Raw genomic sequence first — 27,438 nt, 5'->3', positions numbered from 1 at the left:
GATAGTGATTAAGGCTGCCTGATAACAAACAGCAAAAAGGCTACTGTTTACTCTTGTAATATCAATGGGAAATCAGAATAACAAGTTCAGGTTAAGCTTAAAAATAAAGCAGTTTAGACTGTTTGAAGATAGATGCTAATGTAACTGAAAGCAACTGTATAGCATATCAACAGCTGCTTCAGTATGACATACTGACATTCATCATGACATTCATTTATTCTAAAATGCTAATGAAGACCAAGGCTGTTATGCCTTGTAGTAAATAGTTGTGGTAAGAATAGTATTTATATGGCTTATTGCTTTGAAAGTTTTCTACTGCATTAAGTTATCATGAAAGAATAACTCTATATTCTCTCCTTCCATGATAAAAATTTTCTTGAAACTGCTATTCTTTCTTTTTCTTGAATGAGGAATGCAGTATTCAATGTGAAAACTACCTATTTTAATAAGAAAATAATTGATATTTTTAATAACCTACATAAATGATTATTTATAATACTGCTCAGCTTTGGCTACCTAGCATTTTATATCCTTGTCAAGTCTTCTCTTATAAAACATTATTTTCAGTATGTTCTTTTTCTTTTTTTTTTTTTTTGAAAGACTGCTTAGGTTTCTGGCCCAGCAGAACAATTGAATTTACTCAGGATTATCAAATTCTACAGTACCAGCTACTTCCAAGTAGCACTTTCTTAGCAAGAACTTGAACTGCAAAGTAAAGGTAATTAGAACATACTGGCTTTTTGCCAAATTCCAAGGTAGGCTTCTTTGGCAAGCATCATCTCAAATGTTTTATATAAGTTGTTCTACAGCAGTTCCACTTTCCTCTAGGAAAAGCTATTTTATAGAAAGGGAGTCTTAGCGATCCTTACTTCTTGACTATTTTATTATTTATTGTTCCATATCACTATGCAGCAGTAGCATATTTTGTTGTAAATTCCTTCCATTGCTCACAGAGCCACACAAACATCTTGGCGCTTTCCTCAGAGAATTCTTAACTTCCTACAAAAACAAGCAACAAAAAGCTAGCAGGAAAAGTAACCAGATGATTTTTAATCACTTAAGTCTATTTCCTATCCCTGAGAGAAACTAGGATTTTCCACATGTTTAAGTTAAATACTCAAGTGAATTACATGGCCTGTATTAAACGAAATAAATCTATGATCTATTATTTTATATGAACTGTATTGTGTCAAATATGAGAACAGTTCCTATTTCTTACCCATACTCAAAGACTTCCTAGGATTGCTACAGAAATGGAAATCCTTCTTGAGTAGGCCTGTTTTATCTTTTGGTCACTTAAATGTGAGATTTCATTGTGTTTTTCAAATGTATGAACTAGCTGCCATCTCTCACTCCTTTTGATAAATGGAAACTTCTTAAATCCCATGTTTTAAATATAAAGTACTAGCTAACACATGTGTACAATAACTCAATGTCTTTAACTTAGAGTTTACTGTGGTAACACTCACTACTCTCCTCAGATACCAGAGGAATTGGGATACATTGTAATATCAGATTTCACCACTTTGAATATTGCAAATTGTTACACTTACCGTAGCGCATGATGCTAAAGCTTTGCACTGATAATGTTTAAATACTCTAGACTGCTCTAAGGTGTGTTCAAATGAAAATATAATTGCACTAAGGCTTGGCACATATTGTTACATATTTGTGCATTTAAAAGTAATGGCCCACCTTGGAGAGAATCTGGAAGCAAAGCGGGATGCCAGGTGCATCTGGAAGAGATGACTTTTCTTTCTTATAGTCAATTTACTAATAGGGAGTTTACTAAAGTTAGTAAATCCTGTCCTCTGATATGGACAGGTAACGATTTTTTTTTTTTTTTAAATCCTAATGTGGTCTAACGTAGTGTTTGGCTTGCTTTTGTTTTTGTTCTGTGGTTTGGTTTTCTTATCCCCCATCTCAAAATTCTATGCTAGATCTTGCCCTCCTACATCTCTCTGAGCTATATGAAGATGAGTAGGAAGGCACAATTGTAGAAGTTAAAGGGTGAAGTGTGGTAATTATACATAAAGTAATAAAAGTAAACAATTTCAGTAATATGCTTTACTATGATAGCACTAAAAATCTGAGGTTAGACCTTTGGTTTCAATGGAAATATCCTGAACTCTTCTAGATATAAACAAGGCAGGTGTGAAATATTAACTTATAATATATTTAATTTATAATAATATACATAAGGTATCTTATATTTCAAATATTCTGGAAACTTGCTTATAAAAATATGTTCAAATTATTTTGAACAAAACTGTCTATAAGCACCAATACATATTTAAGAATAAGCATAGTTGACTGTGTTATCAAATATTAAACGAAGCCGGGGGGGGAAGGCAAATAATATGCTTGCATTCTTGTCAGCTAAGAGCATGACCCTACTTGAAAACTTGATAAATCAAAATCCATTACTTGGGGAACTAACTTTGTTGCTTTGTACTGAATGTTTCACCCAGATATTTAATGAAAATAGCTAATTTTGAAGTCTGTGATCCTGAAAGCTACAAAAAGTCAGATAACTTACCGAGAGTGCTAGGTCAAAGCATCTAAAGACTGCATGCACCAACATAAGGTATCTTTGGTCATACTGTTTCCTATTCACTGTATGGCCTTCACAAGAGGAGGAAAAAATCCACCTTAGTTTATTTTCAAAAGACAGTCTTAAAAGAGGTGTATCTGTCAAGTGTGTCCTGGGGAGATGTCTCAGCAATTGATCCTCCTCAGAAAGCAATAATGCTTTTGAGTTTCACCCTTCTTGCCTCAGGAAAGATTTAACTTTACTTCAATTACAGAACCATCATAAAGCACCACTGACCCTATAATACTGCAAGTAATACTCTGTTTAGAATTAAGGTAATAGCATATATATAAAAGAATTAAAATGGTGGTATGTTGAAGTCATTAAACCCCAAGCTGGAATTATAAGTAAATATATGTTATACACTGGCAACAATAATTTGCTATTCCTTTCCCTCCATCAACTTTATATATATATTAGGGGGGAAAAAAAAACCCTTTTTTTTCCCCTTCATTTCCTGTCTGAAAGTTAGTGTGTGAACATAGAATCAGGTTACTCCAACTCACAAAGATGTTAGCAACATTTACTTTATGAAAAACAGGGCTTTAGTCCCCAAAAAAGATTTTTTGCTTTTTTTTATTCGGCCTTACCATCAAATAAACTCATGTCTCAGCAATAATGTCTTAGTAGTTACTTAAGTTCTTATGTCACTGTTCTCTTTAGGTGAAATGCAGAAGAAGGGCTTACATAATTTCTTGCTAATAGAAAGCTTCTGTCTCCACCAGAAATAAGTCTGAAGTTAAGGAATGTCTGAATAAATTAATCTGAATATATCTGAGTATTAGATATACATCTTGAAAGTATTAAAAATACTCAGGTTCAACCAGACATGTCGATACTCATTTCTCTGCAATTGCTGAAAGATTTAACAAATCTACTAACACAGCATACTAGAGTTTTGCAGTGAGACATAGCAATAGACTTGTATGTTTGCATTCCTTTGACCTGATGTCTTTGCTAATTACTGTTCAAGTAATTTAGTTGTTTTGCTCATAGCATTGTTTTGGGTTTTTATTATCTTGCAAAAAGAAATAAAAAAAAAGTTCTTACAAAAATAAGACCAAAATGAACATTATCTTGCATTAGAAGCTTTAAACATAATTAAATTGATTTTTCCATTGGAGGAAAAGCATATCCTGACGCATATAATCAATTTGATTACCACTGTCCAGTCTAAGAGAAATGAATTTGTAACAGCAACAAAAAAGCCTTAACAAATTACAAACATCTGACAAAAACATCCCCCACCTTTTTAATTGGAGACTAAATTAGCCATATACATATACAATTTTTTTTTGATAGCATACCTACACTGATGTATCATCCTACAGAGCTTCACATGGTGAAATCTACTGATGCGTTGTGCTGCTGACAAGAATAATGCTGATACCTGTAATAGAGATGTGGTCCATTAGCATATATTGAAATTTTCACCAATGCATTTTAGTCTAGCTCTGAAATACTACGTACCAGCATGCTTTATACAGATCTGTTATGAACTTATACTTGTACAGCTACCAAGCTTAATCAGCTTAATAATAAAAATCTTTCACTGTTGTCATATTTCATTAGTATACTGTTTCTGAAGCTCTGCGCTTACAACATAATTTTTAATTGTCATACCCGTCTAAGAACAATTTGGTATATATGACATTGAGGTACAAAGTATCAAAGGCTAGCTAAAACATGGTTTTATTGCTAAAGGTAATGTATGCCTTTGATCACCTATCTTTGTTTATCTGAATGTTTGAGATGAACTTGAAAGACAATGGATAAATAGGCTTATGCTGAAAGCCAAATACTTTTTTTTTTTCCCCTCTCCTTACTTTGCATGGCTTTTATAACAGAATCCGGTAAATCAGAGTTCCATTTCTCTTAGTACATGAATGTATGCACATGGCTAAAATGGACCTTTAATTTGTCTTCTTGCTAGATACATTGAACCCTTGAATGATGCCAGGTATTTATCACCTCATACCTATATTCTAATTAGTCTGGCTTTATCTGGGAATAGCAGTGCTGGAGAGCATCTTGGGTAGATAGGCTGGCTAGACTGCTTTTGATTCCCTTGTCTCTTAGAATCTACCTTTGATAAAAGCCGAGTGTGATGTCAAATAGAACATAAGTGAGTGTTTCTGTACACAATACAAACATATGACAAGAAGAATAGGTTCCTTGTCAAAACTATTGAAAAAAAAAAGTTTGGCTTTTTTATGAAGAATCACAACAAACAGGATTTATGAAAAGATAAAGGGAAGTTTAACTTTTTTCTTTTGTTGCCTATCATCCCTCCGTATATTTTGAACATATATACACATGCTCAGATATAGTCAGATACATATGTGCATGAACACACATCTTCCTATTTTACCCCACTACTACTGATTTAATACTCGTGATTCTTCATAGAAAACTAAAATTTTGCTGTCATCCTAATGTACTTGATTACAATGAATAACTTCTAGAGAAACTAAGTGTTGAACGTAGTTCAGTTACCACACACTAGAAATTGCCCATGCACAGGAAAAATAATGCATGGCTTGATGTCATTCCAAATCAGATGATCAGTCTTTTTATGTAGCTCTGTACCAGGTATAATAAAAAAAAATTTCTGCAGCTGAGAAATTATACATTCAGGCTAGGTTCTAAAAATGTTTGTCAGGAAAGAGCTATTTATGCTTTGTTATTTTTAAACTGTAGTACCTAGCTCTGAATAGATTTTATTGTGGTTAGACTTTTTCAGAAAGTCAAAATAAACCAAATAAACCAGTTTGGTTAGGTTTCAAAAATAGAATACATGTATAAATCAAAGTGCTGTTTTATTGTCTATGAAGTAGGAATGACTGTTCAAATAGCAACAAATTAAAGCCTGGATTTTTTTTTTTTTCCCTCTTGGAGCGCCAATAATGCTTATTCAGACTGAGTATTTATTCACTGTGCAGGTGGCACTCATCAGTTCAGCATCTCCACATTAGATTTATAAAACAATGATTTTCATGCTTTGATATTCTCAGTATATGGTGGTATAGCAATTGACTTAGTACGTTTGTCTTATGCTCCTCCTTGAAGCTTCCGAAGTTCTGTCTGTGATGAAAGGAATGTTACCCAGATTCTTGATCCTTCTGTTGTGAATCTGTTATCCCCCCAATACATTTCTAACTACAGGAAAAAACCACAGCTATAGTTACCTAATAAAATACAACTATACCTGTCAGACACAGTTTAACAGAGATCACTTTGAAATCACATGGCTGTAGTGATATTTTTATGGTTTTATTTTATTTTTTTCAAACAGCTTGTACTGCATTTGCAAACGAATGGGTAGCCAAGCTCCATAACAGCAAATGAGTCAATGGACATGGGCTGAGTCATGCAGCAGGGACAATTGTCTGCAAGCAGGACCTGCGCTTTAAATCTCAGGTTTCAAAGTTATGACCAGCATTCTTATGTGTCACAACTTCTTTTCACAGTGGAAGAAAATTAAATCTTGGTAACAAGTACTGCAAATGAGTATCTAAAATTCAGGAAAGCAACTTAACTCCTCCTGTCTGGAGAAGAGTCTGAGAGAACTGGATGGGGTAGTGCAGTCCCTCTGAATTTTCCTAGAAGCAAACTGCATTGCACTGAAATTGGAGAAGCAGAAATTCTCTGCTGCACTGTATATAACAAGCCCAGAGACACTGGATATCTACAATACCATAAATTACAGTAGGAGCATATGGAGGACTGAAAACTGGTAAAGAGTTTGTTGAAAATTTTAAGAATGCTTCATGTAAGTTTATCAGTGAAGAAAGGCTAATACAACCTTTTTTTTTTTCAGTAAGAGATTATTGCTTACTGTTTATAGAGCTGCTCTCTCAGAATAACTTATTACTGTAAGGCTTAATGAAAATCTGTTTCAATTTTACTCTGAAGTGTTCCCACTTCAGAGTAATATATACAAACTTGTATTGAAAATCTATTGCAATTGACATTTACATCAAATATTTTTATTGCTAAGTTTATATAAGGACAACCCAAGAACCATATAAGTATGAATACCTAATGGATGGATTATAGTATTAGAGATGGAATTGATTCTGGAAGAATATACAAATCTGTAGAGGATTATAGTACTTGACATTACAAGGAATTGCATATGTTTTTTAGATAAACACGTTTCTTAAATGAAAGTGTTAAAGCGGTAAAAAAGAAGAAAGAAAGGAAAAAAATAAAGACAATAACTTAAACTTATAACAGAATGAAGCGGTCAACAGATAAGGCAAAACTTGTTGCAGTATTGTGGAGGCAACTACGGCACAACGTATTTACCTCAGGCAGTGCGTCTCACGGGGTGTGCACGCGTGTGTGTATGTGTGTGTAAAACATAACAAACTTTGCATGACGGCTCCTGGTGACTGTCTTAAAGCACTTAAATTGGCTTGACTGTGCAAGTAAATAAACTAAGGTGAATTCAAAAATAGATACTGAAGCATGAAGTAATAACAGCATATATGAGGTTTGTATCGGACAGTCTATTCTGTATCATAAAGTACATGACTTGACTTTACACTGAGATGAAGATTTACTGAAGAAAATCCGTGGGGGTCAGAACCTGCAGATACGCAAGTCTACGCAACCCCGTCCCATAGCCTGACTGACTTCCTCTCAGTTCTCCGAGTGCAGGAATTGGTTAGATGGATCTGCTTCTAGAATCCAGCCTTTCCGGGGAAGTAAGGAGGTCACTACATGCTTAATCAATGACTGATGGTAAAGACTGAAGCTTTCAGAAGGTGGTGTCTTTTGTGTTGTGCCTATGGGAAGTCAGGTGTTATTTTCATAAGGAAGGGAAAAACTCCCAAGATTTAGCTTCTCTTTGGCTGAAGAGATGCTGAACAGAGTGGAGAAAGGTATGCACCATAGCCAGCCCAAAAGCAACAACATTTAGTTGGATATGGGTAAAATAAAAAGTTAGGAGTTTGTTCAGGATAAAATAACAAAAATAATTAATGTGAACAGATAGTGCAAAACAAGTTTACTGCTTTGTTAACAGCTTCATATATAAGATGTCCTATTGTTGTTAAGTAATGTATGTAATTTAAATTCTACAATACATGAAAAAAACCCAAACAAACTATAAATTACATTCCCACCCCTCTTCTTTGATCACTTCAGTGACACAGGGAAAAAATAAAGTCTTTCAGCTGAACTATAAAACATAAATAGTTTATGCACCATCACACAAATAAGATATTCCTTATTTGGAGTACCTCTCTTTCAGGTTGTTATTGATTTGTTCAAGGCCGCTTTCTTCATGGCCTCTGTATGTTGGACTTCTTTTGTATCTAACTTGACTGAAATTTTTCCTAAGCAATGCTCTCTTACTCAAAAAAAAAAAAAATTCTTCTCAGGGAATAAGAGAATAATTTATAGCATGTATCAAAATAACATGCAGAAGTACAATGCTGTGAATGTGGCCCAGGTTGAATAACCCTGGATAAGATGGCAAAGTTTGTCTATAGCAATTCTTGGCTTGAGGAGTAAGGGAGTAGGATTTGATACCCAAAATTCCATAATAAAGTATGTATATACATTTCATCTTTTTCCCAGCCAGCATTACACTCCTAATTCTTGCTACTCATTCTTCTGAGGCTTATAGGTATTTTATGTACTAAAGATAGAATTAAGGTTATATGATGCCACTTAAAACATTTTATATTTTTCAAGACTCCCCAAGTAATCACGGTGAAGTAGACTGGGAATACACGAATATTGCACATAGCAAACTGAACCACAACAAATAAAAAATAGGTTTAACTTTTACATGCTTCTTTTCAGCAGTCAATATTAAAACTCTTCTCAAAGAGTTTTTAACTATGAGGAAACTGAAGTCTGTGAAGCTGAGATGGCTTTGCCTGCGTGACATACCCACTGGATGAAACGGAGTTCCCAAGTCTACAACCACTAGACAGATTTGCCTAATATCTCAAGATTATAGTTACTGTCACTAGCCTACTCTAAACTCTAGTGGCACTGGTTCTCATTCTCTTTGTAATCACTCCTCAGGCTGCTTTTTATAGAGGTAGAAAACACTTCAGATGGTGAAAATGTAAGATTTGGTTATATGCCTGGACAAATGAAAGTCTAATACCTGGACATTCACATGTTAAACCTATTGTAAACCCAGCCACTAAACACAAACATAAACCAGATCAACCTCTGCAAGAATGCAAATAATTTTTAGTTTATTTTGGAAAGTTTGTTCAATTTTTGTTTCCCTTCTACTTTAGTGCTGTAATGTTTCTTTGCTTCGTTTCCTTGTTTGCTTTTCTTTTTCTTTTTTGTAATTATTATATTTCTTTGCATGTGCTACATTGTTTAACTATCTGAAATTTGGCTTGCTTTCTTCCATATCTGTGTTCACTTGTTCCATGACTACAGTCCTTGATCCTTCTACTCTTTTACAAGAAGTTTAAAACTTTATGAATGATCTTCTGTCAAAACCACCTTTTCTGGAGGTGGTTATCCCTCTTTTCTTTCCCTTTTTCTTTTTAAGCTTCTCGGGTCATGTTTTTATTCATATTTTACATTACAATATTTTAAGCTCCTTTTGCCTATTTTGCCAAAATCTGTACTACTGTCTACCATATTACATGGATATGCTTAGTCTTAAGCCATGTGAATATTTATTGTACACACTGTTTTGAGTTTATTTGTTTCTCCTGGGCCAACTCTCGCAGTCAGATACACGGATATGACTCCTTTTAAAGCCATGTAAACTGTGTATGTGCATCAGAGGACTCCTTCAGTTTAAATGTGACACTTAAAAGAAAAGCTACTGTATAAGAATTTGCAAAGAATGATTCACATTCATAAATTTTGTCCTTGCCATCTTGGTCTGGATTTGTTTTTCTGGGTTTTTTGGTAGGTCTGACCCCATGTCAATGGGGAAGAGAAAAAGAAGAGAATAAGCGCTTTTCCTAATAGAAGGGTTGAAATCTCCATGTCTTGTAAGAGTGCTGCAAAACTTTAGGTAAATCTTTATTTTAGCAATATCCTCTAAATTGAAGGCATTATATACTGGAATAAGTGGATAACTTCTAGAACATATGGTAATAAAGTACTGAATCACAGTATTCTAGAGACATGGAAATTTCTGTTTCAGCCTTCTGGTTACCATCCCCATTTCAATCTCCTATTACTCGGCAACCACACCTCTTCCTGGAGGGCACCAGTAGCTAAAGACTATGTATGGGTTTTTTGCTTAGGAGAGGCAAGCCCAACAGTGCTGCTTTTTTCTTGCCCTTGCTATGCCTCTGTGAGGTTAATGTGACTTTAGCTGAACTCAAGCCTTGGTTTATATCAGAATAAACCTTCTTCTGTAGAGAAATCCCAAATAAGGCTGAGAGAATTTTGCTGGAGGCTCTTTTTAGAGATGTGCTTATTTAATTAACAATTAATGTAACTTATATGACTGTAAATGCAAACGTGTACGCTTTTTAAAAACAATTCTAGGAGAAATGTTTTACTTTGCAATGGCTATCCTTAGAATTTTTGTTTTGGAAGGATAAATTAACTGTTTACCATTTAACATGCACTGCTGTACATTTTCAAAGCCTGACCTAAAATAGGTTAGTTTGTGGTGCACTGGTAGACAGCAGAGTCCTTCACTGCCTTTACTCTTACAGGGAGGCTGTGCTGAGTTACGTGCAGGGGATTGCTGTCTGACAGCTGTTCCCTGTCTCCTCCAGGAAAAGAGGCTGCACGCTTTTTTTTTTTTTTTTTTTTTTTTTTATTTCTCCCCAGATACCTTTCCCAGCAGTTCACACCCCACCCCTCTCAGCACGTACCGCCCCTTGGGAATTTCTGCCAGTTCCCTTCAGAAACAGGGTTTGCTTTCGAACAGGTAGGACTTACGGGCTCTATTCTGGACGCGCGGCTGAGGCAGGTGTCGGCCGGGGAGGGGACGGCCCTGCCCGCGGGGCCCCGCCGGTGCGCACACCCCCGTGAGCTAACTCGCCGCCGATGCGCCCCATTTAATTAATTGTCAAACAACCGCGAGGTTTAGCCTAGGCAGGGCTCAGCGGGGGGCGCGGGGCTGCAGGGAGGCGACTGTAACGCCAGGCTGGCGGCAGCGCAGCGGCCGCCTCTGGAGCACTGAGGGGAGGCGGCTCGGTCGCCGTGGCAGGGCCCGCTCTAGCTCCCCCGGCGCAGAGGCAGAGCTCATCCCCCACCCGCAGATCGGTTCCCGAGCAGGGGTGGGGGAGGTGAGAGGCGGCGGGAGCGCCTCTTCGCCCTCCGCGGCCGGGCGGGGGCAGCCCGCCGCGCCTCGGCCGCTGCCGCCGCTCCCAAATGGCGGCCCGCAGAGGGGGCGGGGGCGCGGGGAGGAGCGGGCTCTATCGACAGCTCGGCGCTCCGCGGTCAGGCCGAGAGGCGGGGAGGAGGAGGACGGGAAAAGAAGGGGAGACAGGCGAAAGGGAAGGAGCCGAGTGCCGACAGGTCGATGGGCGGAGGATAAATGTCTCGCTGAGTGTGAGGCCGCCATTTTAGATGAGGAACGAAACGAACGGCGCCGAGTGGGACAAGAGCCTGCAGGGAGCCGCCGGGAGGGAGTGACATAGGTAGGAGCGGCGTTGGGCTGCTGAGCGGCAGACGACAAGGCAGGGAACGGGGGAGAGAAGGGTTCCCCCTCCTCCCCTTTCTCTTCGGCTCTCCCTTCCTCGGTGCTGGCGCCTGGAGCGGCGCCGGCTGCTCGCAGCGGCGGCTCAGCCCCGGGCGCGCTGACCCGGCCGCCGCCTCGGCCGTGAGGGAAACGAGCCGCTCGCCCCCTGACAGGGGCCAGGGGAGGAAGGAGGGAGAGTCGGCCGTCTCGGTACCTGCGGGTCGCGGCTCATCGCGGAGCCCTTTGCGGTCAGATCGTCTGCTGAGCGCCGCCTCCCCTCCGGGGCCAGCGTCCCTGCCGCGGGGCCGCCCTGTTCGCGGCGGGGCCCGGGCGGGGGCTCCCGCCTCGAGAGGAGAGGCTGCGCGGCGGCCCGGACCCGGGAGCGGGGAAGACGCCAAAAAGCCCGGAGCGGTGCGGGGGGGGGTTGTCTGAGGCCCGGGGCGGCTGCGGCGGGGCAGGTGGGAGGGGAGGTGTGTTGTGGCCGCCGCCTGTCAGTGCCAGCGCGGAGCCCCGGGGCCGGGGCCGCCCCCCGGGCGGGTGGCGGGGGGGATGCGCGGCCGAGGCGGGTATGCCCCGGGGCTGGGGCCTCGCACCGCTTGGCCCGGCGCTGTGGCGGCCAGCGGACGGGGTGAGCAACGGGCATCCAGGAGCAAGCACCTGGAATGGTGCCCTGGTCGCGGGGGGGGGGATGCCCGGCGGTGGCTCCGCTTGCCCGGCCTCCTCGGGTCTCCGCTTCGCTGCTGGCAGCTTTGTCCCTCCTGTGCTTCCAGCGGGGACTCCCTAACCTTTCTGTTCCTTTGATCTACTGTCTTCTGAACCGAGAACGGAAAATGCGTTGAAGTTATATTAGCATAACTGAATGCATTCTGCTTAGGCATTCTTCGGTTTGAGCTACTGGATGGATTTTTTTTTTTTTTCCGATTTAGATTCAGTTTAAAAAGAGACATTTGAAACCTGCAGTAAGATTCTTTAGTTTCCCGGTTTCTTCTAAACTGTTACAACTTTGCCGTGTATAAATGAGCCAGGGCTCAAAGATTGCACTGTTTCTAGACTCTTTTTATCTACAGTCTAAATGTACACGCAAATAACCTGCCTGTGCTAACAGCCGCACGTCTCTTGTCCATTGTTCGTCTTGCCTACGTCAGGCTAAATAATTTGTGTAGAAATTTTTTTTCCTTCTTCGCCTTTAAGTGACATCCATAAATACAGAGACCTTACCTGGGACAATGAGACCTCAAGACCAGTTGTAGTGGAATTGCTACAGCACAGTGTGCATTCCAGATGCAATTGTAGGTTGTTGTAGATACGCAAAACAAGAAGGGTCTGTAATGGAGTAAAACTAAGATTCTTCAAAAACCAAAGCCAACTTAAAATATCTGAAAATAGTTTTGTACAAAAGACATATTAAAATGTCTTTTATTTTAATGCTTCTGAAAAACTCAGCTCCAAATATTGCCTGAAGGATCACTGCATTGGGTAAAACTAGGATATAATTTGAATGGACATGCTTATCCTTTAGGACATGCCTACAGTGTTGGTGCAGAAGAAAAGACTGAATTGGTGAAGGTGAGAGTTAATTTTGGGCAGTTCAGTTAAATCTGTTCTGTGGACACCCATTCAGAATGGAAGTGGCTTTAATTTAGTTTGTCTTAACGAATATTTTCTGTAAGTAAACCCTAAGGCTACAATTAATCTCAAAAAAGGTATGGATCTGTATACATGTTCATGAAATGGATGACTGATTAATATGGTAAGCAATTTAATCTTAGATTATTAAATCAGATGTGAACTAGCTTACTTGGGTTGGAGTAGTGGTGCTTTCAGAAACCTGGAATGTGTTTTTCATATGGTTAGTTGCCATACTTAATATCTTCAGGACTGGACAACTTATTGTGCAACACTGCTGACTAACCTGCTTTGAAAGAAAATCTGGAAGTAGCAGAGAAAATATATTTTTTTTTTCCAAAGAAGATAATAAAACTTTTTTTTTTCAGTTGAATGCCTTTGGTGTGTACATAAAGTTTTCCATTTTTTATTCTTTAACAACAACAAAGTCTATTCAAATTACATATGAAGTTTCTGCTGTTTCAGGGCCTGAACTTACTACAACTTATTAAACTAACTCATATTTTATAAACCACAAACATGACCCATGGAAATCATTGGTCAGCATTTCTTGGTACGCTAAATCAGCACTAGTTTCTTCTGGGACATATACTCCCCTCCTCCCCCAGTTTATTTATTTGGCTCCTTCACTGTTAGGAAACCAGGAGTTGAGGAAAAAACAAGTTTTCCTTGTTTTCTGTCTTTGAAAACAAATTAAATTGAGATGATGTGAGCTGTTGGTTCTAAAACTTTTGTAGGAGATGGGAACCAAAAGCAGTTAGTTCGAATTCCTATGCGGAAATAAGTCTAAAAATCACTTAGTTTCAAATGCAGGAGTTGTGCTGATAAATTCACTTTTGTGTTATGGATACATAATGTTTAAATTATTTTTATATTCCTAATAAAGTTATGAGAGCAAATGAATTAAAGTCTAGTTCGATAGAGATTTGTGTTTGGGTCTCTGATCATCTCTGCTGCAAACATACTTTTTCTCTCGTGACACCTTCCGTCATTCCCTTTGCCATGCTTTTGTAATACCTCTAGCACCCCTTGCTTCCTCATCTTTCAATATTGCCTTACTTAAACACCCTCCAGATTTTTTCTCCTCCTCTCCCTCTATCCTTGTTGCTTGTCTACCTTCTTGGCCTGCCAGCTAGGCAAGAGGGAGGGTTTTTTCTTGGTTTGGTTTCGTCACGTGGTGATGTGCTGCTGCAGCTGGCACACACCAAAGGTTTGTGCTGTGGTGCCCCGACTGATGAAGAAGCCAGGAGAGCGAAGGATTCCTCTGTCCTTTGGCTTCCTATTTCCATAGCCTGTGGAAATTTTGTATTCTTGATGCCTCTACCTAGCTGTTTAGCTCAAATAAGCTAGTATGTCCAAGAGTTGCTGGAGGAGAGGCAGAAGGGACAGCTGGGTGGCATGATCACATAAGACCAGTTGCCTAGGAAACAAGGGTAACGTGGTTTTGTGCAGTTGAACTTCCAAAACTTCCATGCAAATTCAGCTTGAAACAAATGAATACTTGAAAAGGATGATTGTTTTGTAAGAAATAAGTTTCTGGACCATCTTCTAACTTAAAAATGCAGAAATCTAAAGACTGTAAAGAGAAATAGAAGTCAGCATTCTATTTCTCAAAAAAACATCAAATTGCATTAGTCAAAATTATCTTTATTTGGGGAAGTAACAAAACCAGTCAAAGCAAGATTAAAACTTGTAATTTAACTAAAATTTCAAGCATGATAATTTAAACACGATTTCAGTAAGTTTCACATAAGTTTAATTTGTAAACGAGCAGACGTGTTTACATCTGCATTGTACCGATTTTGATTGATTTTGTGTAATTGCTTATGCAAAACCCTCCAGTATTTTCTATTGTGAAATATATCCATTGTGTATTGAATAAGGTTGTGGAAACATTTTGTCAGCTCTAGAAGTTAATTGAAAGAGGAGTTGATATAACACTAGGAAATCAGGTAAAAATGCTAGCTTTATGACAAATTAACAAGGTATTTTAGCAATGAGAATGCATTAGCTCATGAGTTTTGAGACAGCACGAAGTAGATACAACTTATTCTGTATAGGTAATCCAGATATGTATTTAGTGGTGTTCCTAGTTTTTCTGAGAAGAAAGTCTGTTTTGGACAAAATTGTGTGAATAATTCTCAGTGCTCTGTTGGCTCTTGCTGCATACGCTGTTTTTTTGTAAACAACTATTTTGCTTTGAAAAGCAGCTGGTGCACGTTTATTCCTTTAGAGACTGGAATATTGTGTTTGTACTATAAGTGTAATCTGTTTCACACAAAGGTGATTTTATTGTAGCAGTGTGTACTGACCTTTTACAGTTTAATAGAACATGGTCATCTTGTGTTCTGAAATACTGCAATGCATACAGTAGATGAGGATAAAAAAGTGCTGTTCTTGAGTCATTTGTAAATGAGTAAAGCATTTTCTTGATAGACTTCAGAGCTGAGAATCATAATTGATAATTGATAAATAGAATGTTTACGTCAGTGAGTATCCTTTTTTCAGGATTTTAAGCGACATAGTCAATGTGATTGAATTACATATTTTCCAGAGGTTTTTGCTTGCTCATGGGGAATGACAAGAGTTTTAGAGCTAACATTTTAACGTAGAAAAAGTATGGATTCGTGTAGAACAATATGGTGGCAAATGCAGGTCATTGGATTTGTTTGCAGTTGCAGGTGTGTCTGCGTTCTGCCATTTCTCCTATGCATGTTCCAGACATATCCTACACGCTTGCATAAATGAAGCGGAGCAGTAGCACAGTTAAATCAAAGCTGATTGGTTTTAACTTCAAGCAAAAGAGTTTTAGAATTGCCTTGCAAATAATCTCTGCATGTGGTGAGTGTGTAAGTGACTCTGCCTTGTTTTCTTTGCACTATCTGAAAATCTGCAAATGGGACCTGTATCTCCAGCTCTTCTGATATAAGCCCCTTTTTATGTTGTTGTTGTTCTCAGTTTCATTGCTCTGTGGAATCATTTCACTTGCTCTGTTGCGGCTCTCTGCAGATGTTGAGTTGATTACGGTAGTGCTGCCTGTTTTCTCTTACTACTGTATTACATTGCTTCATTTTAGATTTCAGCTTACGTTGCATACTTGCTATTGGTTTGACCCTAAAATATTTAATTTCTGACAAACAGCTGACAAAAGGGTGTTAATTAATATTGCATTCCAATTGAAATACGTAGTATCGGTTAAGAGCAGTTGAGACATCTTGTATATTTTTAGTTCACAAGCTAGAGGGAGGTTGCTTCACTAACTTGCAGCTGGGTGTGGCGTGGGGTTAACCATATTAATTAAAGCTGGCTCAGAGGTTTAGACTTTAAAAAATGGCTCAGAGCCCCCATTATAGTCTTCTGTTACATAAATTCTTTCACTATAGAACAAGCTAGGTTTTGAAAATGAGTGTTTTAGGAACACCTAGCTGGAGGAGAGACTAGCAAGAGGGAGATGCAAGGTAGTGCACAAATAGAAGAAAGATGTCTTTAATGCCTTTGTACCTTTGTAGGGCTAACATTTAGATATATATTGAGAAACTTTAATATATGACTAATCTTCCTTTTTATTTTTCTGTAATGTCTTTTATTTTGCTAGTCATTTGCTTCAACTATATGTCCCTGTCAACTCTATCCGTAATTTAATATAAATGAAATAAAAAAACTATAAAAATAGTTTCTGCAGATTCCACTTTCTTGTTCTATTCTCAATCATTTAACAGTGTTTGCTCAAAGTCTGGTCATGCTTTCAGTATTTTCTAGAGTGGTCTTTTCAGTCTATTAGCATACCATGAAAGGCACTGCTCTCTCTTTACTCTCTTACTACCTGTGGAAGAGATGAAGTGTGTCTCCCCCACTGTGACTGCTTGTTGGACAAACAAGTAAATTATCATTCTTTTTGCATATTCTGTAACTTTCCCTGTGTAGATAAAACTACGTGTGAGACTTTATGTAAGAGTTTCTTGGTGAAACTGAAGGAAGCATAGTGAAACAGGTGGAGATACTTCCCTTTCGTTTGCATGGAATTGTTACAGAAATATAGGAACACAGAGGGATAGTCTTGCAAAGTAATAGAGCAAATGTAGGGAGGATCATTAGAGTGGAAGCTTCAATGGTGGCAATGTTGCTGGGAAGAAAAAATACTATGTTTTAACAATTTTTAAAAATTCCTAATTTATTGCTACCCCAAAAAATGCTAGTTACGTTATTCCCAAATGATTGTAATAGAAAATAAAATATTTTAATAAATTTCTTGTAAAAGAAAAAGCAAGGTATATTTTAATTCCACTTAATGTGGAGATGAAAGAGCTTGTAGTTATTTCTCTAGCTTCCAGTTGAAAAGTTGTATTTGATTTATAGTAACAACGTGATTTTTTTTTTTGAAACTTTGTTTTAGAAACTTTGTTCTAAGTTTCACTGGAAGTTGATCATATTTACAGCATAGGATATGACTCCAACTTCAGAATCTATAAAACATTTTTTTAGAATTCCGGAAGTTCAGAATTTACCTAGCAATTGTTAATGTCAAGATTAATGACAGGTAAATATTTTCCCTATTTTGATAATTTCTGATAGAATTTGAATTCCTTCAGGTCTAATCTATTTCATAAGCGCATTAAAATACCTTTTTTTTTTTTTAATCAGGTCTTTATTTGGGCACATCTTTGTTGTAATTTTACGAGTTTTTTTGTAAAACCTGTATTGTAAAACTCATGCATTAAGCATGGCAAACGTGTCTAAACTCTATCTGCTGTTGAATTTGCATGAGACCTATGTATATTTCTTCATATAGACACAGTACTGGGGCCACTGTGTGCAAATAAGAAACATATTTCTGATTATGGCAGCACTTTCAAACTTAAGGAGAGTTAAGTATGTTGATGATCATTCAGTTTTTCTTAGACTGAGGGAAAAAATGTAATAGTAACTGTGCAAGCCAAGTGACATCCTGCTTTTTTATAGCTTTCTTTTCCCTCCCTGTCACCCTCTCCAATAACTTCTGAAAGCCGTGTCCAATCAATACCAATCTGTAGGCATGAGCAGGCAGAAACCTGTTTGTGGTGTTGAAGATGGGAGGATACTGGTTTCCCTTGTACCTAATTAGAAAGCTAAGCAATTTCAGTCATCTGTAAGTCAAACTGCTGGCTAAAGAGCATGAATTTCTTCTAGCAAAACAACATTTCTGTCTCCATTTGATCACTGGTCTAACAGTTTTAAATGTTCATATTGTGATGGTTGTTATCTTTATGTGGAAACATGGAAAAACCCCATCTAGAGTTCAGGTGTTAGGGAGTGGTTGTTCCAGGGTGGTTGGAGTTGAGGGGGAGTGTTTGCAGAAACGGGCCGAAACGAGTTCATTGGAGGATGGCACATGCGCGGCTGCGAGAGAATGTAGTAAGTTAAGTAGCTTCCAGAGTGTGTGGCAGCCAAAAGAAACAACAAAGTGTGCAAGCCTCTAATTTTATGCTGACATTTAACAAAAAATAAACCGTATTCTGAATTACATCATTCATCTGTGTTAAATGCTTTGGAAGCAAATATAAAGCTTACACAGGCAATAATAGCATGCTGAAACAAAGTGTTCGTGTCAGAGTGATACAGTGGATTGATTTCAGCTGAAAGTGAGTTCCAGAGCTTACTCTTAGATTTCTCAAACCTTTTAAGTTGACTGTGTAACTTGTTCACTGGCAATCGAGAGGTTATAAAAAGAGAGCCAGCTGATGTTGCAACCTAAGCACTGGCCATATAGTGGAAAGACTCTCCTTTGGCATGTTCACTAGTGCTATTTTTACCTATTCCAGTAAGATCTGCCCTTGTGATGTTAAATTACAGGACGGTACCTGGAATTATTTTGTTTTACAGAAGTGCTGTATGCTCTGAAAAAAAATTCCATAAAATTGTCAGGCAGATTGAGACTAAAATTGTCTTATATTTGAAAATATTTTTTTCTTCTGTCACCACAAATAATACTGCTGCTGTAACTGTAAGATATTCTTTCACTTTTGTTTGCGTATTTTATGTCTGGCAGAGGGTTTTTTTTTTAATTTTGGTTTCCTTTGTATATTGAGTGTTTTGTCTTTCTGAGTTTCTCATGTGGAGACTTTAAATAGGCAATGTGATTTTTAAAGACAGGGAATTAACAATGTAGCCCAAGAATAAGTGTAGTAGTAGGATTTTGTCATAACTTCTAAAAAGCCTAGCTGGTTTTGGTTACATTTTAAGTTGAAGGTTCTTTCACACAATAGAAAATGAATTTAATATTCTTTTCTGGGAATAGACTGCCAGTGACAGAGTGCTGTATCTACAAACTTATTGTGGTGAAAATTGACGGAAACTGCAAGAATGCCACAACAGTATAACACTGGTGTTCAGTTGTAGAAGTATCACATATGGGATATTACATATGCAGATGTGTGACCGTCTGAATCACAGTGCTGAAATGTCTAACATTTGTGATTAGCCAGTCTTAAATACATTATTGCCCAGATGTATTTTCTAAAACTGTCAGCATCTAGTTCAAAAGTGACTTGACAACACTGAAACACAAAGCTATAATTTTAAAACTCTGTTTGTTTCAAACTCTTGTTCTGGCTATTTGTGCAATTAGGTGTATATTTGTAGTAGAATTTTTAATTTTTCAAAAGCAATGGTTTGACACTGAAGTATGATCAGTGATCAACTTGTGCGAGTTCAGCGTTCCACTTACAGAACACCTGCTTCCCTTGCTCCTTCTCTTGCACCGTGGAGTGTCTCGGGTGGAAATCCTGCAAGCAGGCACACTTCCTCCAGTATAGAGTCGTTTTCTTCTCCCTTGGCTTTGCCATTGTCTTAGGTGAACAATTCTACTTAGGTTTAATTGAATCTCACATCTGCAATAACAGCTGGTATTTTTGTCAACTCACTTGCTTCTTAAACCCTCCTTCTTGCCAGTGCTGTTAGCAAATGTTCTTACTGATTTTTGTTTTTTGTGTATCTCTTATCTGTCAAGAAAAATACATGATTTTCACTCCCTTACAGCTATTACTTTTGTTGCAGGTAGAAATATTGGACCTGCTTCTTCTTTAACCCATTACACTTGTTTCATGCTATGCCTTCTCTTCTTGATTTGTATATGAGATTCCTTTTTCTTCTGGCTGATTTTGCAATAAAAATGCTTTAGGTTTTCAGTCTATAAAACCTCTACCCCTCCCCATCAGTTTTCTCTCCTCTTTTTCATCTAACATTATCCGTCATATTGACTGGATTAATTTTCTCAAAGTTTGTCCCAGACTGTTTTCAGCTCAGTTTTTAGCTCTTGTTTTTGTCAGGAACCGGTCTTCACAAATCTCTTGACTTCTTAGCTAAATGTGAGGATCATAACTGTATCCTTGTTTTTATCAGTTTGCTAATTGTCAACCTCGCTCCTTTTAAAAACCAAAAACCCAATACTTCCCCCTTACGCCCCCATGGCTATATTGGTTCCTATGAGGATGACTTTCTCTGGTCCTCTCCTTGTTCTTACGGTGTTTTTGATCTTCCTTGGTTTTCTCTGCTTGTAGCCCCCATGTACTTTCTGGTCACATCACTTTCCACACCTTATTCCACAGTAATGTAATTTGTTAAAAATAAACAAACAACACCTCCTCCACCTTGATTCAGTGTGGATTATTTCCTAAATATGTCGTTACTGCTGACTGGTTGTCTTCTGTTAGAACTAAAGACCTCAGCTTTTCCTTTGGTGTGCGAAAGACAGCATTCCTTCCTCCCTTCTCCCCAGTCTCCCTGCTTATCTTCTTTCATGATGGAAACCATATTCACAATATTTTGTATGTCACATTCCTAAATGTTTGCTGTAGAGAGGTACGCAAGTTAGTAAGCAGGGTAAATGTACAGTTCAGACTGTAAGGAGGTTTTAGTTTTAAAATTACTATGTGGCTCAAGGTGGAGATCCCAAAGCATTCTTCTGGTTTCTTGTTAGTCTTTGGGAGTTTGCTATCTTGGCTAAAATCATTGCAGGTTTGTTTTTTTTTTTTTCTCCTACGTGCTCTATCCGGGAGAGAGGATACTTCTAACCAACAGTGAGCTAGCAATGTAAGATCTCCTTGAATTTTTTTTATGTGTACTTTCTTGTATTTCAAGTAAAGAAAAACTTGAGGAAGCTGGGACTCTTCAGCCTGGAGAAGAGAAGGCTTTGTGGGTGATCTTATCAATGTGTATAGATACACTGATGGGAGGGAATGAAGAGGAGGACACCAGACTTACTAATGCCCAGTGACGGCCCAAGGGGCAATGAGCACAAATTAAAACACATGAATATCCATCTGAGCACAAGAAAACACTTTTTTTTACTGTGAGGGTAGTCAAACACTGGAACAGGTTGCACAGTGAAGCTGTGGAATGTGTGTTTGTGGAGATGCTCAAAACCAAACTGATGTGGTCCTGGGCAGCCCGCTGTAGCTGACCCTGCTTGAGCAGGGATTTGAACTAAATAATCTCAGGAGGTACCTTCCAGCCTCAATGACTCTGTGACTGTGTTGCGTCTTTGCCTTCTCTAATCATCTCTGCATGGGATTGTTTTAGGAATTGCTAATTAGGATGAAAACTTTGGGTAAGAAAACGTTTTACCATTTACTGTCTAGTGAATATTTTTGTGTATTTGACTTACACTTCTCTCTATCTAATCTGAGCTTCCAATCTTTTAATCAAGACTTCTTCAGCTTCCCTAGGAATTCTTGCTCTTACAGTTAATGCGTATATGTAAGATACAGATAGCCTTCAGAGACTTAGCTTCTTGTTACTTACTTTTTTGTTGTTGTTTTGGATCCAAGATTTGTCATAACATTTGTGAGTCAGCAAGGTGTTTCTGTGTGTAAGTAAGGAACTGATGTCTGAGAAGAAAGTATTCAACTCGTACTTAATTTTTACTTTAGTGAGTTTTTAGCTGTAAGAGATTCTTATGATGTTCTTGAATAAGAATGAGATTATCTTGAGTTGGGGTAGCATTTGGTTGTCATGCAGTCTGGCCTTTCACAGCGTATCTCCTTACACTGAAGTGTTGCATAAAATAATGAAAGGCTAGAAGGCCCTGAAAACTCTAACAGTAGAAGGATGATAAGTTAACTCTACTATTGATGTAATTCAAAAAATATTTTTTTTTAATTAATTTGCGATGTTGTGCATGTGTATAAGTTTGTCTATTAAAATAGTAAATATCTTCTGTTTTTGTGTTACCTTCCACAGATGATGTACTTCATCCTTTTGTCATAGGACTTCATTTGCTTAAAGGAAAACTAAAGGTATAAATAACTTTCTCTGGTTATCTTTCCTTTCCTCCTTACCCTGCCCTATTTTTTCTTCCAAGGTCCCTGGGTCTTTCCTGGGGGAAGGGAAACTTACCACAACCAAGCTCTGTGCTTGTATTCTTTCACTGCTACTAAATTTGCTTTTTGTTTTTTTGAGAAATTCCACAAAATTGTTATGATGCCTACAGTTGTTTCAGTGTTTGCTTTATGAGAAGTATATGTTTAACTTAAGCTCCTACTTTAGTCAGTCTGCATGGATATTTGCTTTGCAGGGGGAAAGCCCTTCATCAGTTTAGAACTTTAGATCTTGATATTTGCCTGTCTTCTCCAAATAGCATTTGCCTTTCCACGCAACTACAGATCTGTTGTGAATAATCCAGACCTAATGTAAATCATGTCTGTGGCATTATCTTACAACTAGTGGTTGGTTTTTTGTCTTTTCTGAGATTGTACCTCTGAAACAAAAAGTCTTTATTAAATAAATAAAAACCCACCCAAACCAGAACTGTAATTTTATGGGTGTATTTAGTAAGATAATGTGAGATAGAGTTAAAATGGAGCATAATTTATTTTTGGAGGCACTCAAGACAGTAAATGTTTGACATAGTCTAATCTTGCTTGTATACAATCCGTAATTTCTGATTACATTCAGTTTTTATTTGCCACTTTATGCAGGCTTCTATACAAATACTGGTGCATAAGAAACAATGAAATAAAGTTAGTAGGGCTGTCCAGGCGGTTTGTACTCAAGTAGTCCATGTTAGATTTAGTTCGTATTGCAGAAGTATATGTTCAACTCTTCCCAGGTGTGCTTTATTATAAAATATAAGGGAGAATCATTTATTCTATCTTCCCGCAGAAAAATACCTCAAGGCCCCTTCCAAACCTTTCTGGGTGCTATTGCCCCTGTACCTGCTGCCCCCCTGCCCCGATCTGTACATTGTTTCCATGTCCAGGCTCTTAGAATTGCAGAATTGACCTCCCGGTGGCACTGCTGGTTCTGGACAGAGCCCATATTTAATAAACTAAATTTATTAGTTTAAAGCTGCCCTGAGTGAATGCAGAGAACACCTAACTCTCGAATTAGCTGGATCACTTCATCCTATTCTGGCTAACTGTACAGATAATCTAGCATTGTCTGGTATTTTGCAATGGTATTTTAACAGTAACTGTGGTATGTCTGAACTGCACAGTTAGCCTGCATAACTAGCAGCTCCCAGCAGTTACTTGAAAAACCTAATCTCAGGCTGTGTTCCTTTTCAGCAAAACTGAGGTTGGTTTAAAGACTGGTATGTTCTCAGTGGTGCTGTCCTCAGTGTTATTTCATTTACTACATGCAACTGAGGGAGGACAGAGCCAGTAATTCTTTGTGCTGAGATTCTCAGTCACTTTTGTTTAATCCTTGAAAACTTGTGTGGGAAGGGCATTTAGTGGATTGCTGACATTTGAGTAACGTTTTTATCCTTGCTGTAAAGTGGATGAGTTCCAGGCAACTGTAAACACAGTTTGGGGCTTTCATCCATACTTGAAACAATTCAAGCATGAGCAAGTTCAGAATGCAAATAGGCACGTGTCTGAGAATGTATGTACAGTTGATAGAAAGACTTGGGGGGAAAAAAATGCTTGTCCAAAGTGTCTTGCCTGTGTAATGTCAATACACATATAAACTCATAGCCCCACTTCTGCAATAGAAGGTCCGCTTTAAAGATCTAGCTTAGTAAATCTTTCTTTGGAGGATTCTGTTGTGAAGAATTTAACATTATGGTGAAGAAACAAGAAGTCTAAGCATGGCAAGTGTCAAATAATGTGATTCTGATACAATCAGATATAAGAAAGCAGTGTTCAGTATGCTTTTTATTTCTAGTAACGCATCTGAATTTACCAAATAAAAAATGAGGATGTCTTAAATATCACTTCAGCTTTAATAGTCTTCATAATGTTAAGAGAACACATTTAAAACATTGAGTGACCACTTCTCAATATTTATCAATTTTGATTATAAGATAAAAATTATAAATTATTATACTAAAAAAAGTTTTTTTTGGTTGGAGGTTTTACTCCATGACATAGAGTTCTGGTGCTTTGTTAGCAAAACTCGTACAAAATGTATGTGCAAAATTTGTGCACTTTCCTGGCTTGCCTTTTTCTTTCATAGCTGTTTTAATAGCAATTTTATAAACTTTTTTGTGAATCTATATAAATTCAGCAGCAGTACTTAACTAAAATGTAAACAAGTTCTGACTGAGTGCTTGGAAACACCTTCTGCATTTTTCCTTTTACCTGGGATTGCTTTTTTGCTTTGGGAAAGGGAAGGATTTGGATTCTATATCCCTTTGTGCTCTTTAGATACGAGCAGAGTATTCAGTGCTTCTGTTTCTCTAATGAAGGAATTCAGGTTTCGTAGGGAAACTTATAGAGCTCTGCGCTTGAACTTGATAGAAATTTCATGTGGAAAGAAATGGGTGACTGACAAGGGAATGATGCGTGGAAAGGACAAACCAAACAGATCTTCCTAGAAATTGGTTAGGAAAAGTAGCTTGGAGCTGTTCTAATCAACAGAGGAGAGCAGGCACAGAGCAGCCAAAGATACAGATAGTTTTGGTGACAAATAGCAACTAACCAGAGCCCAAAGTACAGCCTAGTACAGCCAAGTAGTATGACTTGGTTTATGCTTACTAACCAAATTTTTACTCTGAAAGTTACTCTTAAATACAGAAAGGTATTAATCTTGAAAAGGATTAACCAATCTGAAAGTGTGTCAGATTGAGAGTTGTATTCCTTGTGGCCTCCTTACTGTACAGCCCAATAGTTGGAAAACCAATGTTATTTTTTTCCTTAAATACTTCAAAGTTACATTATTTTTTTCCTTAAATACTTCAAAGTTACATTAGCAGCATAATGGCTGAAGTAGTAACTAAGAAATGAATGGTTCAGAGAAATAGAGAAAAAGGTGATAAAAGATACTTCCAAGAGCAGAACCACCAAGTCAGAAATTATATGTAAGCTTTCAGTGTTGGTTTTTGTGTTGGGTTTTTTTTTGTGTGGGTTTTTTTTTCCCCTGAACAATAACATTTCCTCCTGTTAACTGTTTTTTTTTTTTTCCTTCTATAGTTCTATTAAGGGGGGAGCTTGCTTTTTGGCATCAATCTCTTAAAATAAAGGACATTCGAAGGAAAAACTCCAACCTTGTAGATGTATGAGAAATCTGCTTGGGTTGTTAGTCTGATCCTAACTCATGCCCTGCACTTATGTTTACATTGATCACAGCTTTATTTATTAATATAGGAATGGGTCCATATTTATGTTCTACTGCTATGAAAAGTTACTTTTAAAAAACACTGCTGTGTATCACAATAGATACTTGTTGGGTGTGGGTTTCTTTTCTTTTTCCCCCAACAACTGGTCACCCATGCAATATTAAATCAATTGAAAATTACTCAGCTGGGGAGGGGAACTGAGAAAAGGCCACAGTTAAATGCATTATTGATCTTTTTCTGTCAGAGGTGAAAACTTTTCTTATAAGCAACTTTTAAAGCTTGTATTTTCTAACAAAAGTGTTCATTTTGAAATGGATTCTGGGTTTTGTTCTGTGGTGTTTTGCCTTTGTATATGTATTTAATTAAACATAAGCGTGACTATTAATTATTCGTGTGGATAAAAATGGCAGCATGTGTGTGTGTTGGGCGGGGGAGCTGTATTTACATGTTCTTTAAAAGCATTTCGTGTTTGTTTCAGAAATAAGGAAAGGGCAAGGCACCTAAACTCTATACTGAGAGGAGTTTACCTTTGTATCCTGCGAACTTCCAGCTTTCGTCATTACCAATTTCAGCATTCCTTAGGAAAACAGACTGAAATTTTTAACAGTTCAGACTAAATGCTTTTTGCTAGTCATGGGAAAAGTTAAAGTAACTTAAAGTATCTTTTGGATATGACTGAGTGATATGAGTGTGTGATCTGAGTGACTATGAGTGAATGATCTGTAGGAATTTGTTACTGTCAGGTGTGCACATTGCACAGCTATTTCGTGCATTTGGTTTTAATGCTTGTTCAAATGACTATCAAAATCTGTAATCTATGCAAAAAGTACTAATTAAAAGTGCAGTCTTGGTCACAGTGTGCAGTATACCTGTGAGAGGTGGAGAAATAGCGTGAGATTTTTTTTCTGCTCAAATTGAATGTTTAATATGAAACAAGTCAGTGTCTGTTTCCTAGCAGTACTGAATCTACAAAAGAACTGATGTGCTCATACTTGAATATCTTAAAATATTCTTTGAATGCTGCTATTGCAGTTTTTCAGTTGTAGACAGGCTGCTTGAAGTAATTTTCATGAAAGTGAAGAGTTGCAGGAGGAAAAATTTTAGAAAGATGCATGAAAACATTCAGCTGGCAATGGATTATTTGAGCATGGCATAAACATAAATCTAATACCTGGTAGTGCTTATGTTTCAGAAACATGCTTGTAACTCATTTAAAGGAAGAAAAACTAGTTTTGCTGGAATAGACTAAGAATTATGTATTTATGAAGCCATCATTGTAAAATCTTTCCTCCTTTATTTTAAATTAAATTTCTCTTTAGAGCATATCAGACCTCTTTTCACTGGAGTGAATTGGTGTGGATCTTGGGAGAGTTGGAGAAAATGAGTTTAGTTTCAGTAAAAATGGCTTTCATCAAATACTGGTTGGAGCAAAAGACCCAAAATGAATAAACAAATCAATGGTAGGGCACAGGTTACAGGACACTGAAAGGTAAGCTGTGCTGTGCACATGTCTTATCTGTGGTCAGAAATGCAACTAACCTGTGTCCTATGAAATAGTGTGTCTGTTGTCTTCTGCTGTTGTGCTTGCTTCTGTGTTCAATGCACCAACTAGAAATTGTGTGTGTGTGTGCAATATTATGTTGTGTGATTACATATATTTTTTTTGTCAGTTCAAAGCTGGTCAAGTAGTTGCCATGCTAATTCTCTCACCTCATATCTATGTATGCACTGAGCTGTTTGAGTTCAAAGTGGATGTTTTTGTATATTTTCATACAATTTTTTAAGCTAGCTTTCTTTACTCTAGAGCGCAGGGGAAAGGTGTAAATAATTCATAAATTACTTCTTAAGAAGCAGCTTTTATGACTGTCTCTCTTCTTCCATGATAATCATTTGAAATAAGAACAGTGACTAGGCTTGAGAAGTGTACATGTCCAATGGCTGCCCATGCAGTATCAGAATTGAAGTGTTCTTGGCTACACTGTTCTTGGCCTGAGTGAAGAGGTATTTCTGAGGAGCTGGATCCTCCTATCATCCCACGTGAGG

The 27,438-nt window shown here is 37.9% G+C and overlaps 1 protein-coding gene and 1 long non-coding RNA gene across 10 annotated transcripts in view; one reads left to right on the top strand and one right to left on the bottom strand.

Annotated features, from left to right (window-relative positions):
• LOC142086379 (uncharacterized) overlaps positions 1–11,002 on the bottom strand; it is a 38,022-nt gene extending 27,020 nt beyond the window's left edge. For 2 of the 4 annotated variants that reach the window (XR_012675094.1, XR_012675091.1), the window contains exons 1-2: positions 10,490–11,002; positions 3,901–3,983 (exon numbers count right to left, since the gene is read on the bottom strand). This is a non-coding gene — a long non-coding RNA (uncharacterized LOC142086379). Of the gene's footprint in view, positions 1–3,900; positions 3,984–7,842 lie in introns of all 4 variants that reach the window. The other 2 variants (XR_012675092.1, XR_012675093.1) reach the window with 2 other exon arrangements.
• Positions 11,003–11,016: 14 nt separating this feature from the next.
• The window catches only part of RAF1 (Raf-1 proto-oncogene, serine/threonine kinase), a 46,072-nt gene continuing 29,650 nt past the window's right edge, over positions 11,017–27,438 (top strand). For 3 of the 6 annotated variants that reach the window (XM_075159386.1, XM_075159381.1, XM_075159382.1), the window contains exons 1-3: positions 11,020–11,193; positions 22,077–22,132; positions 26,715–26,884. The gene's annotated coding sequence lies outside the window, so the exon portion shown is untranslated. Of the gene's footprint in view, positions 11,194–22,076; positions 22,133–26,714; positions 26,885–27,438 lie in introns of all 6 variants that reach the window. The other 3 variants (XM_075159380.1, XM_075159385.1, XM_075159384.1) reach the window with 3 other exon arrangements.

The sequence above is a fragment of the Calonectris borealis genome, chromosome 10, assembly GCF_964195595.1.
Source record: "Calonectris borealis chromosome 10, bCalBor7.hap1.2, whole genome shotgun sequence".
Lineage (NCBI taxonomy): Eukaryota > Metazoa > Chordata > Aves > Procellariiformes > Procellariidae > Calonectris > Calonectris borealis.
The sequence above is the reverse complement of the archived record's forward strand: the minus strand, read 5'-3'. Positions and strand labels throughout refer to the sequence as shown.